Source organism: Mustela lutreola, chromosome 13 (genome assembly GCF_030435805.1).
Source record: "Mustela lutreola isolate mMusLut2 chromosome 13, mMusLut2.pri, whole genome shotgun sequence".
In the NCBI taxonomy this organism is placed as follows: domain Eukaryota; kingdom Metazoa; phylum Chordata; class Mammalia; order Carnivora; family Mustelidae; genus Mustela; species Mustela lutreola.
Genome location: NC_081302.1, coordinates 89,404,965 through 89,422,074, shown reverse-complemented (window position 1 = coordinate 89,422,074; position 17,110 = coordinate 89,404,965). Strand labels below are relative to the sequence as shown.

Genomic DNA, 17,110 nt, shown 5'->3' with positions numbered 1-17,110 from the left:
TTCAATAAACCATACCCAAGGGATGTATCAAGTACTTCTTAGACATTCTCTCAGATCCTTGAGGTCCCATTTTGCCTAGGGATTTGCAATAGGTTCTGCCAGAGGCACCACTGTGACAACTGATGTCCATTGTCTATCTCCTGCTAAGCTCAAGAGATCACTGGCTTCCAAGTTTATCTATACAATTAATGCATTCCAGCAAGTTCTTTTTTTTTTTACTATTAACAAACTTATTTTAAAGTTTATATGGAGAGGCAAAGACTCACAATATTCAACATAGTGTTGAAGGAGAACAAAGACTGAGGACTGACTTCAAAGTTTACCATAATGATGGGGCGCCTGGGTGGCTCAGTGGGTTAAGCCTCTGCTTTCGGCTCAGGTAATGATCCCAGGGGCCTGGGATCGAGTCCCACATTGGGCTCTCTGCTCAGCAGGGAGCCTGCTTCTCCTCATCTCTCTCTCTGTCTGTCTCTCTGCCTATTTGTGATCTCTCTCTCTGTCAAATACATAAATAAAATCTTAAGAAAATTATACCATAATGATAATTGTAAGCAAGATATTGTAATACCACAGAAAGACTAGATTAAAGAAACGGAATATATATTATCAATTATATTTTATATTTAATATAAAAGCAAAAGCAATACAAGAGAGCAAAATACAATCTTTTAAACAAATGGTTCTGGAGTAATGGTGAAGCTAAATGTAAAAATATAAAATAAAAATAAAATAAAATAATAAAATAAAATAAATCCAGGCAGATATACACTCTTCACAAAAATTAACTCAGATTGGATTATAAACCTAAACATGAAAAATGTAGAAGGTAATATAGAAGAAAATTTAAATGACCTTGGTTTTGGAAATAACTTTAGCTACAAAAGCACAAGCACTGAATTTAAAAATGTCTACTCTGTGAAACACAATGCCAAGAGAATGAAAAGGCAAACACAGACTATGAGAAAAAATTTGCAAAATACACATCTGGCAAAGGACTGTTAATCAAAAATACACAAAGACCCCTTAAAACTCAACAATGGGGGAAAAACCTGATTAAAAATGAGCCAAAGTCCTTAGCCGATACCTCACAAAAGAAAATATTACAGATGGCAAATAAGCATATAAAAAGATGCTTCACATCATATGTCATCAGGAAAATGCAAATTAAAACAAAAAAGAGACACCAGTACATACCCAGAATCCAGAACACTGACAACAGAACACGAAATGTTGGTGAGGATGTGGAGCAACAGGAATGTTCTTCCATGTCTATTGAGAATAAAGAATGGAAAACAACTTGGCAGTTTCTTACAAAACTAAACATATTCTTGCCAGATGATTCAGCAGTAGCAGTTCTTGGTATTTATCCAAAGAAGATGAAATCTATACCCACAAAGATGTCTATAGTAGTTTTATTCATAACTGACAAAAGCTTGGAAGCAACCAAGATATCCTTCCATAGGTGAAAGGTCAAATAAAGTGTAGTACATGCAAACAATGGAATATTATTTAATGCTAGAGAAATGAATTACCACGCCATGAAAAGATATGGATATAAATATTTAATAAATATTTGATTTTAGGCTTCTACCAGTCTAGTATAGTATATTTTAACAGTGAATGCTCAGCATTCACGAATTTACCTAATAAAATGTTTTGGGTTCAATATTTTAAATACTTCAACCTCTATGATTATATTCCTAATAATTTTGAATTGGGGTAAATAAACCTTAATTTTTTGTAACTTGTTTCTTATTGCAAAAGAGCTCAATGAAATTTTAGAAAATAAAAATTTACAAAAAAAAATTTAGTTTACTATTGCCAAATAATTTAAAACTTTACCTTATATTCAAATACATATATTTATATAAATTGATTTATATGCTACTAAAACCAAAAACTTTTAGTTATATTAGATTTCATATCATGCAATCAATGCCAGAAAGCCATCTGGCGATGACTTTTCTTAAATAGAGTTAAGATGGGTGTTATTACAATGCAAGATGGAAACAAAGATAGTATAACAATTTAGTGTTACATAACTTTTCTGTTTTGATCAAGTTACTAATCTACAAAAGGCTTTTATCGGTGACAGACTTGGGCATTTAACAAAACTTTTAAACTAGCATGTGCGACTCATTCCTAGAAAACAACACAATCAATAACACTTTATTTAGATTAAATCATGACTATTTCTCCATTTGAATAAAAAAGGTAGCAACCCCAATAAGTTTATTGAACAGGAAAAGTTGAAATGCTATAATGCTCCTAAGGAATTAAATGATACAGTCATGAATTACAAAAAAAGGATATAAATTACCAAAGTGTTTGTATAATTGGAATGTACAACTGCCCATTATCGTTCAATAGTGTAGGCTTGTACAAGAACTCTATAAAAGAACTCCACTTCTAAACCATGGAAAATATGTTCCCTTTCCCCCTATATACAACTATTAAGCCATTCATTTAGCTTTTAAAATATCCACTTAATACAGGCTTTTTACTCATTTGAACAGGCAGCAGGGCTCTATTCTTATTGCTTACATCTGAAGGATAGACGTCTAGCGTAAGAGGTAAAGCCCACAAAGGAGCCCAATAATAACAACAAAATACAGTTTAGTGAGCCTTTACAATCTGCCAGCTACCTTTCTGAGAATACTTCAATTAATAAAACATATAAAATACCTGACCACAAAGAGCTTACATTCTTTTGAAATACAATAGTGAAATAAGCCAATAATAGAGGGGCACCTCGGTGGCTCAGTCCATTGAGTGACTGCCTTTGGCTTGGGTCATGATCTCAGGGTCCTGGGATGTAACTCCCCAGCAGGCTTTCTAGGCAGTGGGGTGTTTTCTTCTTCCTCTGCGCCCCCTCCCAATTCTCTCTCTCTCTGTCTCCAATAAGAAAATAAACCAGTAATAGAATAATGATGGATGGTTGATGGTGATAAGTGTTACAAAGAAATACAAGAAAGGTAAAAGCCATTGGAGAATGCTGGGAGGAAAGTTAATTTTATTTTGTGTTGGGTGGTTATATCTCATTTATGAGATGTTATTTCCACAAAGACCCAGGAAGTGAGGGAGGGTGTTATACACATATTAAAGGAAAAGATTGCTCTAGGCAGAGCAAGTAAGTATATAGACTTTGTGTGAACAACTGGTCTGTTACTCTTGAGGAAAAGCAAGGAGGCCAATGAGGAGTTCATAGTGGTGGAGAGAGGTAAGAACATATTGATGCATGACCTTCAGTACATTGAAACGCCTTCAGTTTTTATTTAATATGAAAGGGGAAGATACCAAAAGACGTTCGACAGAAGAATAAAATCATCTGACTTGATTTTTAGGTTAAGTTGCTGTACCAAAATAAATTTGCAGGGAGAAAGGAGTGCAGTATGTGTGGAAGTGGGGTTATCAATCAAGTCAATAATTCAGGAACATATGATGGTGTTTTTAGCATGCTGGGTGGTAATAGAAGTGGTGAGGTATGGTTTTTATTTTGTATATATTTTGATGGTGAATATTCTGGTGAACAGGATGGAGTATGTGCAGGACAGACAATATCAACATTTATTTTACCTGCACAAACAGAAGGGTGGAGTCTTCATTCCCTGATATGGAGAGAACTCTGAGTTCAAGTGTTCTTTCTGATTAAATGGCATAGTGATGATGAGGATTTAGTCAGACAGTGAAAGAGAGCAGTAAGCATAGTGTTAAGCGGTAAGACATTATAATACATTTGAACATCAAAAAACGTTGTGTTGGATCATCTGTTTATGTGAGTAAATAAATAAATAAAGCTTCCTGGGGTTCTGATAGAGGTAAAGAAGACTACTATATGATCCAAAGGGGCACGTGCACCAAATGTTTATAGCAGCAATATCCACAATAGCCAAACTATGCAAAGAACCTAGATGTCCATCAACAAATGAATTATATATATATATATCTATATCTATCTATATATAGATATATATATATATAATGGAATACTATGCAGCCATCAAAAGAAATGAAATCTTGCCATTTGCGATGACATGGATGGAACTAGAGGGTATTATGCTTACCAAAATAAATCAACCAGAGAAAGACACTATCATATGATCTCCCTGATATGAGGAAATGGAGGTGCAATATGGGGGACAGGAAAGGAGTAAATGAAACAAGATGGGATCGGGAGGAAGACAAACCATAAGAGACTCTTAATCTCACAAAACAAACTGAGAGTTGCTGGGGGGGGTGGGGAGGGTAGGGAGAGGGTGGTGGGGTTATGAACATTGGGGAGGGTATGTGCTGTGGTGAGTGCTGTGAAGTGTGTAAACCTGGCGATTCACAGACCTGTACCCCTGGGGCTAATAATACATTATATGTTAATTTAAAAAAAAAAGAAGAAGACTACTATAAATCAAATGCTATGGTTTTCAGCAAAGTGTGTGTAATCAGGCATATTTTATTAAAGTAACCAAGTAAAATGATGGTTGAAAATTGGAATAACAGAAAACATAAAAATCAGAGATTTTAAAAAGAGATATGGGACAGTGTAGAGAATATAGTCAATGATATTATAATAGTGTTATATGGTGACAGATGGTGGCTATATTTGTAGTGATCATAGAATAATGTATGGAGATATTGAAAACCTGAAACCAATGTAACACTGAATATCAACTATACTCAAATAAAAGAATAGTAAAAATAAAACATTTTAATTTGAAAAGATAAAAAGAGGGACAAGATAAGTGAATTTCAAAAAGTGATAAGTGAATTTCAAAAAGAGTAAAGATGAGGCTAAGACATACTCTGAAACTTGAGGAAAACACCATTTTGAAAATTCTTCCCATTTTGAGAAAACTTAAATGAATCAATACCATAAAAGAACCCATTTTAACTGAGAGATGTAATGAATGCTCAAGAAATAATTTTATGACAGGATAATTCTTCCCTATGAAACAGCATACAGAAACCAGGGGAAACACCTGGAAGCAAAATGAACTATACTGAAAATAAGAATTAGAAAAAAGATAAATGATGAAAGATAAGAAAATTAGACCTGCGACAGAGACCTAGTGAAGAGAACTTTTAGCTTGTGGTTTAATGTTTTTGAGGATAATCTAGAGTTCATAACTGCCTTGAGGCAGGCTGGTTGTAGGCAGTTTAGGCAGACCCCTAAGACAGGCCTACTTTGGGCAGGTGGTGTTGGAGGAGGCCATTGGGCTGGACAAAAACAAATCCAACCATTTGACTAAAGTGTCTGTGAAGATGTTGAAGTCAGATGCAACAGAGAAAGGCCTGTCAAACCTAATCTCAGAAATGGAGATGATGAAGATGATTGGACAGCACAAGGACACCATCAACCTGCTGGGTCCTGCACACAGGACGGTCCTTTGTACACTCTCACGGAATATGCCTCCAAAGACAACATACAGGAGTACCTGCAGGCCCAGAGGCCTCCTGACCTGGAGTACTGTTACAATATCAACCACAATGCAGCAGAGCAACTCTCCTCCAAGGCCCTGGTATCCTGTGCCTATCAGGTAGCCTGAGGCATGGAGTACCTTGCCTCCAAGAAGTGCATACACCAAGACCTGGCCACCAGGGAAGTGCTGGTGACAAAGGACAGCATGATGAAGATCTCAGACTTCAGCCTTGCCAGAGATATCACCACATCAGTTACTATAAAAAGACAACCAACAGTGGACTGCCTGTGAAGTGGATGGTCCCTAAGGCCATGTTTGACCAGATCTACATCCACCAGAGTGAATTCTGGTCTTTTGGGGTGATCCTGTGCAAAATTTTCACTCTGGAAGCCTCCCATATCCTGGAGTGCCTGTGGAGGTGGTTTTCAAGCTGCTGAAGGAGTCATTTGATGGATAAGACAATAAGTGCACCAGAGAGTTCTACACAATAATGAGGGGTGGCTGGCATGTGGTACCTTCAAGCTGGTGGTAGGAGACCTGGATCATACTGTGGCCTTAACCTCCATCCAGGTGTACCCGGACCTGTCCTTGGCCCTGGAACAATACTGTCTATGCTTTCCCAACACCCAAAGCTCCACCTGCACCTCAGAGAAGAATTCCACCTTCTCTCATGTGCCGTTGCTCAGGGAGGCCTATCTGCCATGACACCCAGCCCAGCTTGCCAATGGTGGACTCAAATGACTAGTATCCCTATTATTCCTGTCCAGATTCTGTCATAAGCTGTAACCCTTACCCCCCACCCTCCCTGCAAGACTCACTGCCTTCTCCTTTGTCCCTTTCCTACTGGCAGGAGCCAGATGCCTACCTGAGGCCTTCACCCCTTGAAGTTCACCTCTCTTCCCCTTCCTCTTCATCCTCCTTACAACCTGCTCATGAAAGAAAGGCACAGAGAGGCAGGTACTTGCTCGTGGCTACTTCCTTCCCTCCCATATGTTGGACCAAGACCCCTCCCTGGCATCTGGTACTGCCTGGACATCGAGGGAGGGAGTGGGAGATGAGGCATGCCAGTGAAAGCTGTCGGAGCTTTCCTGTTTTGGTTTTGTCTGCTTAGCATAACATGTAAGACTGAGTTCTGGTGGAAGGGACCTAGTCCTTGGGGCTATAGCTCTAGCGAGGGGAGGTCAACTGCTCTGGGCCTTGGCTAAGAGAAACCCCTGCTCCAGAGATATGGTGCCAAGGGCTTATCAATTTTGATACTAATTTGCTTTGCTGACCAAATACCTGGTATCAAAAGATGGGAAGGCAAAGACTGGAAGCAGTGTTGTGACCATGGGGTCCAGCCCCAAACTATGAAGAAAACACAAAGTGTATAAATCTGAGTAAGTATATATTTACACCCCTTTGTAAATAGGTTGTTATCAAGGATTTAATCAATGGGTAATATGCTCCTCGTGGCTGGGAAGCATCAGTTGCCATATATTAAAAACAAAGAAAAGAGGTGTCTGGGTGGCTTCCTCCATAAGTGTCCCTTCTTTTCAGGTCATGATCCCAGGGTCCTGGGATGGAGCCCCACATCAGGCTCTCTGCTCAGTGGGAAACCTGCTTCTCCTTTTCCCTCTGCCCTGCTTATAGTTCCTCTTCCTGTCTCTCTGTCTGTCAAATAAATAAAATATTAAAAAAAAAAAAACAAAATGTTTTTAAAAGGTCTTTTTTTTTTTTTAAATTTTCTAGGGGTGCCTGGATGACTGAGTTGTTTAAGCAGATTTTTGCCTTTGTCTGAGGTCATGATTCCAGTGTACAAGGATCCAGCCCTGCATGGGACTACTTGCACCCCCAAGGAGCTTGCTTCTTTCTCTCCCTCTGCACGTGATTTACCCCGCTTGTGCACTTCCTCTCTCTCTCTCTCTTTCGCTGTCAATATACAAAATAAAATCTTTTACTAAATACATAAATAAATAAATAAAGTTCTAAACCTACTTTCAGTTTAGGTCCCTTAACCAAAATTGCTACTGATTCATTAAAAAAAAAAAAAAAAGAAAAGATAATTTAGAAAGATGCTTCCAGAGCTAAAAAGCTGTTTATTTTTTTCAGGATTAAATATAGAAGTGCTTTATAAAGTAAAGGAAAAAATATGCTATATTAACAGTAATCACACTATAACTTTGGTGGTTATATCAAGATAATGTAAAGTGATTTTTAAAGCAAATTTCATTATCAGACATAAAGATAAAGTCAAAATTACAGAAGAGTAAACGGATGAATTCATCAGGGAGTATAATAATTCTTGACTTTTAATACCTAATAACAGATTTGGGGATATATAGGGAAAAACTAAGAACAAAAATCATAACTTCTACCTTAGAAGAGAAATGGAAAAAAATTGCAACACCTTTATTTTAAGATTATATAGACAAATGGTCATCAAATTGGTAAGATATGTAAGACTTGAACAAAATTATCAACTAACTAGATCTGCTTGATATTAAAGAACACTCCCAACAGCTGCAGACGACATATATCTTAAGCCATTATTTTCTTTGCAAAGGTCAACATTGATAATGTTCTAGTCATACCTCCGTGTACCAGGAAAGTATTAGCATATTTCTTGAAAGACACAGCTATCAAAGCTCCATTGAGAAACCATAAAGATGGAGAAGGGATTTGCAAATTATATATCTGATAATGGACATCTACTCTGTCCCCACTCCTTCCCCTTAAACCCCGTGCCTCCTCCAAGCTTCCACATCCTGGAGGAAGACGGCATCTGACTCCCTGTTATTTCAGGGAGCTGTTTCTGCGAGTTCAGGGTAGGCGCCTCGTGGCTAGAGCATGTCTGCCCCAGGGACAGGTGGCCAAGGAGCTGCTATCTCTTTCGGCCCAGAGGCTCAGGACAGGCATGCTTTCTGCCCAGACTCCATCTTAAGAGTGGAGCACTCGCCCTGCCCTACTCATCCCCTCCTCTCTCCTTAGCAGCCAGGCTTCCCTCTCTCTGCACAGGGAGCGGGAGACACTTGTATTGCCACCGGCTGCTGTGCCTGCCAGGGCCAGCTCTCCTGCTTCGCAACCGTTTCCAGACCAGAAGGCCAATGGCTCCTGCACTTCTCTCTGGGCAGCGTGCTGCACCTTCCACAGATGCTCCTGGGGAGCCCAGTGAAAGACGTGTCCCTTTCCTTAAGGCTCTTTCCACAGGCGCAACCGCGCTTCTCTCTCAGGCAGAGGGGATGCCCAGGAAAAGAGGATTTCGCTCCATGCGGGTTTATTACACCGTGGTGTGCAGACCAGCTCAGGCAAACAGGAGCATCCCTCAGACTGGACTCTGATTTCCCAAAGAATGCTGTGCTTTCCCAGAGGGGATGCCGGACATAGAGGCTTTCACTCTATGCGTGTTTCTCCCATCCTGCTATGAATACTAGGCTTAGGCAAGCAGCAACAGCAACCCACAGAACCGACTCTGATTTCCCAGCGACTGCTATGCTTTCGCAGAGGTTTTCAGCTTGGCATGAACCGCACTTCACTGCTGCTTCCTCAGCAAGAATTTGGGTTTTCGCTCTGTCACGGCAGGGAAGAAGAGCCGCGGGAGAGCTGGTGCCTCTTGGGACTTGCTTTCCTGGGCTCCAAGTTCACGCCCGGGGTTCACCTTACTAAGCCGAACTAAGCAGACACAGTCACAACCCTGCAGCTGCGTGCGTGTCCTAGCATGGCACTCTATGCCTATTACCATCTCCTGGGGTAGGTAAGGCTTTGCCTTTTGTCCGGTGCTCAGGCAGACTCGGGGTCTAGGCCAGTCCTTCAGCACATGGGAGAGGAGGCGACAGGATCACTGCACACGACCCGTGCACTGGGATGGGGAACTGTGGGGGACTGTCTACACTCCTTCCCTGGCACACGCCCTGCCACCCAATTCCCTGCCACATCTTGGTGGAAGACGGCATCTGACTGCCCGTTTCTCCATGGGGCTGTTTCTGCGAGTTCCAGGAATGGCACCTGGTGGCAAGCCCAAGTCTGCCCTTGGGACAGGTGGCCAAGGAGATGCTGTCCCCTTGGGACCAGAGGCACAGGACAGGCGTGCCTTCTTCCCAGACTCCTGCCTTAGAGTGGAGCACGCGACCCTGCCCTAGACGTCGCCTCATGTCTCCTTAGCAGCCAGGCTTCCATCTCTCCACACAGGGAGTGGGTGACACTTGTCTTGCCAGCGGCCTGCTGTTCGTGCCACGGCAGGCTATCCTGCTTCCCGAGCATTTCCCGACCCCAAGGCCCACGGCTCCTTCTCTTCTCCGGGGGCGGCATGCTGCGCCTTCCCCACACATGGCTTCTCTCTCAGGCAGAGGGGATGCTAGGGCAAAGGGTATTTTGCTCCATGCGGGTATCTTCCACCGAGCTGCAGAGACTAGCCCAGGCAAGCAGCAGCAGCAGCCCTAAACCCAACTCTGATTTCCCAAGGAATGCTGTGCTTTCCCAGGGGAGATGCCCAGGCAAAGAGGCTTTCGCTGTATGCGGGTTTCTCCCACCGTGAGACTGGGCTCAGGCAAGCAGCAGCAGCCCGCAGAACATTTCTCAGCGAATACTGTGCTTTTGCGAAGGCTTTGGCTTGGAGCGAACATCACTTCTCTGCTGCTTCCTCAGCAAGGCTTCTGTCATGTCAGGGAAGTAGAGCTTCGGGAGAGCTGGTGCCTTTTGGGCCTTGCCTTCAGGGGTGCCATGTTCGCCTCTCCTTGGGCCCAGAGGCTCAGGAAAGGCATGCTTTCTGCCCAGAGTCCTTCCTAAGAGAGGAGCACGCGCCTTGCCCACCTCATCCCCTCCTGTCTAAAAAAGTTTTCAAATTTATATCTAGATAGATAGATAGATAGATAGATAGATGATAGATAGACAGATATCCCAGAAGCTGCAATGCTAGGCTAAGACCAGGCTTTAAAGGGCTTTTCTATGCTCTACTAAATACTTTAAACCATTCATTATATCATAGCTCAGTGTTCAAATCTCCATTTGTTTACTCAGTTTCCTAATATTTATCTTAAGGTGACCTGATCCAGACTTTTGATCACCTTTGTCTAAATATTTCTATTTTAACAAAGTCCTTTTGAACACTCAGAGACTAAAACTTAGAAAAATACTCTGATTGTTATCTCACTAGAGTGGAAAATATATAGTTACCCATTAACTAATGATATCCATGTCTACATTAGATCCATGACATTTTTAATTCTTGGGAGCTTTTGGCGAAATGAATTTTTTACGCTTCCTTTAAATGAAGCTTTAAGCCATCGCCACATGAATAAAATTAAAGAACTAAATGAAAACAAGCCAAGTATTTACAGAGTAATAGAATGTGCAGTGGAAAGAGTACAATTCTGAAATCATGAAGCCTAAATTAGTGTGATGCATCTTTATCATCCATGTAATCATAAACCAGTTATCTAAATGTGTTAGCCTCAGTTTTGTCACCCATGAAATGGTGATGATAATACTTATTATGCAGAGTTGTTGTGTGGATGTAATGAAGCATGGAGCACGAGAGTCTCTTATTCCATGCTAAAATGATAGCTATTTTTATACTTATAATAATTCTAATAATAGTAATTAAATTGTTCAAAATGATAATATTCATTTATATTGAGGCATTGTATTGACTCTTCATAGACACATTTACCAAAATAAATTTCATTTTACTTTACCCCTTCTGAGGATATATATTCCTTAATTCAATACGAATCTCATTATGAATAATAATTATCATAATAAATATGCTGATTTTTCTTCTATTTATTTTTAGGGAAGTGTCCTTTACTGTTGAACATAAAGAAACTTAAGCAAGTCTGTCTTATTCAAAATTTGCATGCTGCTTTCTTATGAAACTAGATTATAGAGTTGTATGAAATAAATTCATGCAGTTAAGACATTTATGTTTGGAAAACTGGGTGGTCAGTTCAGTATTTCAAAAGAAGATTTTAAATTTAAACCTTAAAACTGAGCTCTTTCAGCCTTATTTATAGACCATCCTTCATGCTTCATAAGTATTCCTTCATTGTAAACTAACTAATAGTGTTTGTCACAGTGTATATAACTAAAATGGATGTTGTATATCATTATTTCAGAGTTAGTTGCAGTTTCTACTTCCTTAATTCCTTTTTTGAAAAATAGATTAATTCTACAAAAAGTTTTTTCCAGCTTTATTGAAAAATAATTGACATATTGTAATTTGTAAATTTAAGAAATGATTTCTTATAACACTGCAAACTTTTAACATTGTGTAAATTTTGTACAATTTGATAAATTGGCATACATCTGTATTGCAATATAATCTACATATAAATGTTAATACATCTACTATCTCATATAGTTGCCACTGTTTTTTATGCATGTATGGTAAGGAATTTTAAGATCTACTCTCTTAGCAACTTTTATGTATATAGTACAGTAGAGATGAACTTCAGAGGTCTTGTGGGATTTGTTCCAGACTGCCTCAATAAAGCGATTATCTCAATTAACTAAGTCAAATCATTATTATTTTTTTTTGGTTTCCCAGTGCAAATGAAAAATTATGTTTCCCAGTGCATATAAAAAATAAACACTATACTGTACTGTTCAAAAGCATTATGTCTTTAAGGAAAAACAATGTATATACCTTAAGTAAATTAGTTCTGAGATTTCAGTGGGTCATAATTACTGATCACAGATCACCATAAGAAATACAATAATAATGAAAAAACTTGAAATATTGCAAGATTTACCAACATGTGACAGAGAGACACAAAATGAACAAATGTTTAGAAAAATGGTTGCAGCAGAACTATTTTATACAAGATTGCTATAAACTTTCAACTTGTAAGAATGTGATATATGCAAAATTTAATAAAGGGAAGAACAATAAAAAAGTATGTATATATTATTAACTATGATCATCATGCTGTACATTAGATCCCCAGAACTTTTTCATATTATAGATGCAAGTTTGTACCCTTTGACCACCTTATTCTACCCCAGGTTCACCTCTTGTCAACTCAACTCTAAGTTTCCATTAGTTTGCTTTTCCTTCAGATTCTGTATGTAAGGGATATCATAATACATAAATTAAAAAAAATATATAAAATCTTTGAAATATTTCCCTTAGTATAATACCTTCAAGATCCATCCATGCTGTTGTAAATGGCAGTATTTCTTAATTTTTCATGGTTAAGTAGTATTCCATAGTATATATTTACCATACTTTTTTATTCATTCATCCATTAATGGATACTGAAGTTATTTCCATCTCTTGCTTAGAGTTAATAATTTTATAATGAACATAAGAGTGCAGATATGTCTTCGAATAGTGACTTCGTTTCCTTTAGATATATACCTAGAGGTGGGATTACTGAATCATATGGTAATTTTACTTTTAATAATATGAATAATCTCCATACTGTTTTCCATACAAATTTATATCCCTATCACAGTGCATAAGTTCCGCATTTTACCCAATATTTACCAAAATTTGTTAGTTTTATTTTTTTGGTAGTATATATTCTAATAGGTAGTAATATCTTGCTGTGTTTTTCAGAGGTAAACAACAACAACAACAACATAATGACTTTGCCCTGAGTTTTTACGTTGAGCACTTTTTAATGCTCCTGTTGGTCATTTATATAACTTTTTTGAAAAAAAAAGTCTATTGAGATACTTTTGCTATTTTTTAAATTATATATTATTTTCTATTTGTATCTGTTGGTTATTAACCTCTTTTCAGATATAAGATTTGTAAGTATTTTCTTCCATTCTGTGGATTGTGTTTTCATTCTTTCTCTCTCTTTTGTTTTTTTTGGCAATGCAGAAACTTTAGTTTAATGTAATACCATTTATTTATTTTTGCTTCTTTTGCTTGTGTTTTTGGTCTGGTATCCAAAAAATTATTGGCAAAACCAATGTCAAGGAGAATTTTTCCTATGTTTTCCTTTAGGAAATTTAGTTTCATGCATCACATTTAAGTCTTTAATCTATTTCAAGTTAAGATTTATGAGTAATATAAGGTTCCAGTTTCATGCTGGTTTATGTGACTATTCAGTTTTAAATATCATTTATTGAACAGACTATCTTTACCCATTATATATGTTGGCCCCTGTCAAATATTAGGTGACTGTATGAAAGGATTTATTTCTGGACTCTCAATTCTGTTCTACTTGTTTATGGGTCTGTTTTTATGCCAGTATACTTTATTGTTTTGAGCATGAGGGCTTTGTGGTATAGTTTCCAATCAAGAGTGTAATTTCGCTTCTTTATTCTTTCTCAGAACTGCTTTAATTATTTGTTGTCTTTTATGGTCTCATATAAATTTTAGGATTCTTTACTTACTTCTGTAAAAACACAATATTGGTTTTTTTTAAAGATTATTTATTTATTTCACTGAGAGAGATGACAAGCAGGCAGAGAGGCAAGCAGAGAGAGAAGAGGTAGCAGCTTCCTGCTGAGCAGAGAGCCTGATGCAGGGCTCGATCCCAGGACCCTGGGATCATTACCTGAGCCGAAGGCAGCGGCTTAACCCACTGAGCCACCCAGGCGCCCCTAACATTGGATTTTTGATAGGAATTGAATTTACAGATGGTTTTCGGTAGTATGGACATTTTAACAATGTTAATTCTTACCATTCATAAATATGAGCTATCTTTCCATTTATGTCTCCTTCAATTTCTTTATCAATGTCATAGTTTATGGGGTACAGATCTTTCATCTTCTTAGTTAAATCTTTTCCTAAGTATTTTATTAGTTTTGATGCTATTGTGAATTAGATTGTTCTCTTTATTTTTTCAGACAGTTCATCATTAGAGTGTTAAAATGCTCCTGTCTTGTGCTTACTTTGGCAGCACATATACTAAAATTGGAATGATGCAGAGAAGATTAGCTTGATCACTGAACAAGGATGACATGAAAAACTGGGAAGCATTCCATATAAAAAAAAAAACTTTACAAAACAAAATTCTTGTCTTTTATATATTGATCTTGTATTTGGCAGCTTTACTAAATTTGTTAATTCAAAATTTTTTGTGAATTTTTTAGGATTCTTTTACATGTAAGTTCATGTTATCCAAAAAAAGAAAATTTTACTTCTTCCTTTTTTTTTTTTTTTTTTTTGAGTCTTTTATTTCTTTGTGTTCCTTTTTTCTCTGGCTAAGACATCCAGTACTATGTCAAATGAGAATAGTGAAAGTGGACACAATTGTCTTTTTTCTGATCTTTAAGGGGAAAACTTTCAAACTTTTTTGATTGAATATGAGATTAGGTCTGGGCGTGCAATATGTGTTTTTTCTTTAATGGATTTTTTAAATTATTTTTTTGATTTTTTATGAACATATAATGTGTTTTTATCCCTAGGGGTACAGGTCTGTGAATCACCAGGTTTACACATTTCACAGCACTCACCATCACTCACCATAGCACCTGCCCTCCCCAATGTCCATACCCCCATCATCCTCTCCCAACACACCTCCCCCCAGAAACCCTCAGTCTGTTTTGTGAGATTCAGTCTTTTATGGTTTGTCTCCCTCCCAATCCCATCTTCTTTTATTTTTCTTTTCGTACGCCCGAAACCGCCTATGTTGCATCTCCACTTCATCATATCAGGGAGATCATATGATAGTTGTCTTTCTCAGATTGATTTATTTTGCCAAGCATAATAGCCTCTAGTTCCATCCACGTCATCACAAATAGCAGGATTTCATTTCTTTTGATGGCTGCATAGTATCCCATTGTACATATATACCACATCTTATTTACTGATTCATCTGTTGAAGGACATTTAGGTTCTTTCCATAGTTTAACTATTGTGGACATTGCTGCTATAAACATTTGGGTGCATGTGCCCCTTCAGAATGCCACATTTGTATCTTTAGGGTATATACCCAGTACTACAATCACTGGGTCATAGGCTAGTTCTATTTTCAGCTTTTTGAGGCACCTCCACGCTGTTTTCCAGAGTGGTCCCACGTACAGTGTAGGAGGGTTGCCCTTTCTCCACATCCTCGCCAGCATTTGTCATTGACTGACTTGTTCATTTTAGCCATTCTGACAGGTGTGAGGTGGTATCTCATTCTGGTTTTGATTTGTATTTCCCTGATGCCGAGTGATGTGGAGCATTTTTTCATGTGTCTGTTGGCCATTTGGATGTATTCTTTGCAGAAATGCCTGTTCATGTCCTCTGCCCATTTCTTCATTGGATTATTTGGTCTTAGGGTGTTGAGTTTGATAAGCTCTTTATAGATTTTGGATAGATACTGGCCCTTTATCTGGTATGTCATTTGCAAATATCTTCTCCCAGATAAATTCTGACAGTCATCTTTTGGCTTTGTTAACTGTTTCCTTTGCTGTGCAAAAGCTTTTTGATCTGATGAAATCCCAATAGTTCATTCTTGCCCTTGCTTCCCTTGCCTTTGGCGATGTTCCTAGGAAGAATTTGCTGCTGCTGAGGTCGAAGAGGTTGCTACCTGTTCTCTCCTCAAGGATTTTGATGGATTCCTTTCTCACATTATGCTTCTTCATCCATTTCCAGTCTATTTTCATGTATGGTGTAAGGAAAAGGTCCAACTTCATTTTTCTGCATGTGGCTGTTCAATTTTCCCAACACCATTTGTTGAAGAGGCTGTCTCTTTTCCATAGGACATTCCTTCCTGCTTTGTTGAAGATTAGTTGACCATAGAGTTGAGGGTGTATTTCTGGGCTCTCTATTCTGTTCCATTGATCTATGTCTGTTTTGGGGACAGTTCCCTACTATCTTGATGATGACAACTTTGTAATAGAGCTTGAAGTCTGGAATTGTGATGCCAACAACTTAGGCTTTCTTTTTCAATATTCCTCTGGCTATTCGAGATATTTTCTGGTTCCATATATATTTTAGGATGATTTGTCCCATTTCTTTGAAAAAAATGGATGGGATTTTGATAGGGATTGCATTAAATGTGTAGATTGCTTTAGGTAGCATAGACATTTTTACAATATTTGTTCTTCCAATACAGGAGCATAGAACATTTTTCCATTTCTTTGTGTCTTCTTCAATTTCTTTCATGAATACTTAAGAGTTTTCTGAGTATAGATTCTTTGTCTCTTTGGTTAGGTTTATTCCTAGGTATCTTAGGGTTTTGACTGCAATTGTAAATGGGATTCACTCCTTAATTTCTATTTCTTCAGTCTTGTTGGTATAAAAAAAAATGCAACCAATTTCTGTTCATTGATTTATATCCTGACAGTTCACAGAATTCCTATACAAGTTATAGCAGATTTGGAGTGGAGTCCTTTAAGCTTTCCACATACAGTGTCATATCGTCTGCAAACAGGGATAGTTTGACTTCTCTTTTGCCAATTTGGCAAAATTTGGATGCCTTTAATTTCTTTTTGTTGTCTGATTGCTGAGGCTAGGACTTCTAGTACGATGTTGAATAGCAGTGGTGATAACGGACATCCCTGCTGTGTTCCTGACCTCAGCGGAAAAGTATTCAGTTTTTCTCCATTGAGAATGATATTTGCAGTGGGTTTTTCATAGATGGCTTTGATAATATTGATAATATGTGCCCTCTATCCCTACACTTTGAAAAGTTTTAATCAGGAAGGGACACTGCACTTTGCCAAATGCTTTTTCAGCATCTCTGGAGAGTATCATATGGTTCTTGTTCTTTCTTTTATTAATGTGTTGTATCACATTGATTGATTTGCAGATGTTGAACCAACCTTGTAGC

At 38.2% G+C, this 17,110-nt stretch overlaps 1 non-coding gene across 1 annotated transcript; it reads left to right on the top strand.

The window, feature by feature from the left end:
• The first annotated feature begins 14,232 nt into the window (after positions 1–14,232).
• Positions 14,233–14,339, top strand: LOC131814183 (U6 spliceosomal RNA). Its single transcript, XR_009347184.1, has one exon. It is a non-coding gene; the product is annotated as a U6 spliceosomal RNA (small nuclear RNA).
• Positions 14,340–17,110: the final 2,771 nt, after the last annotated feature.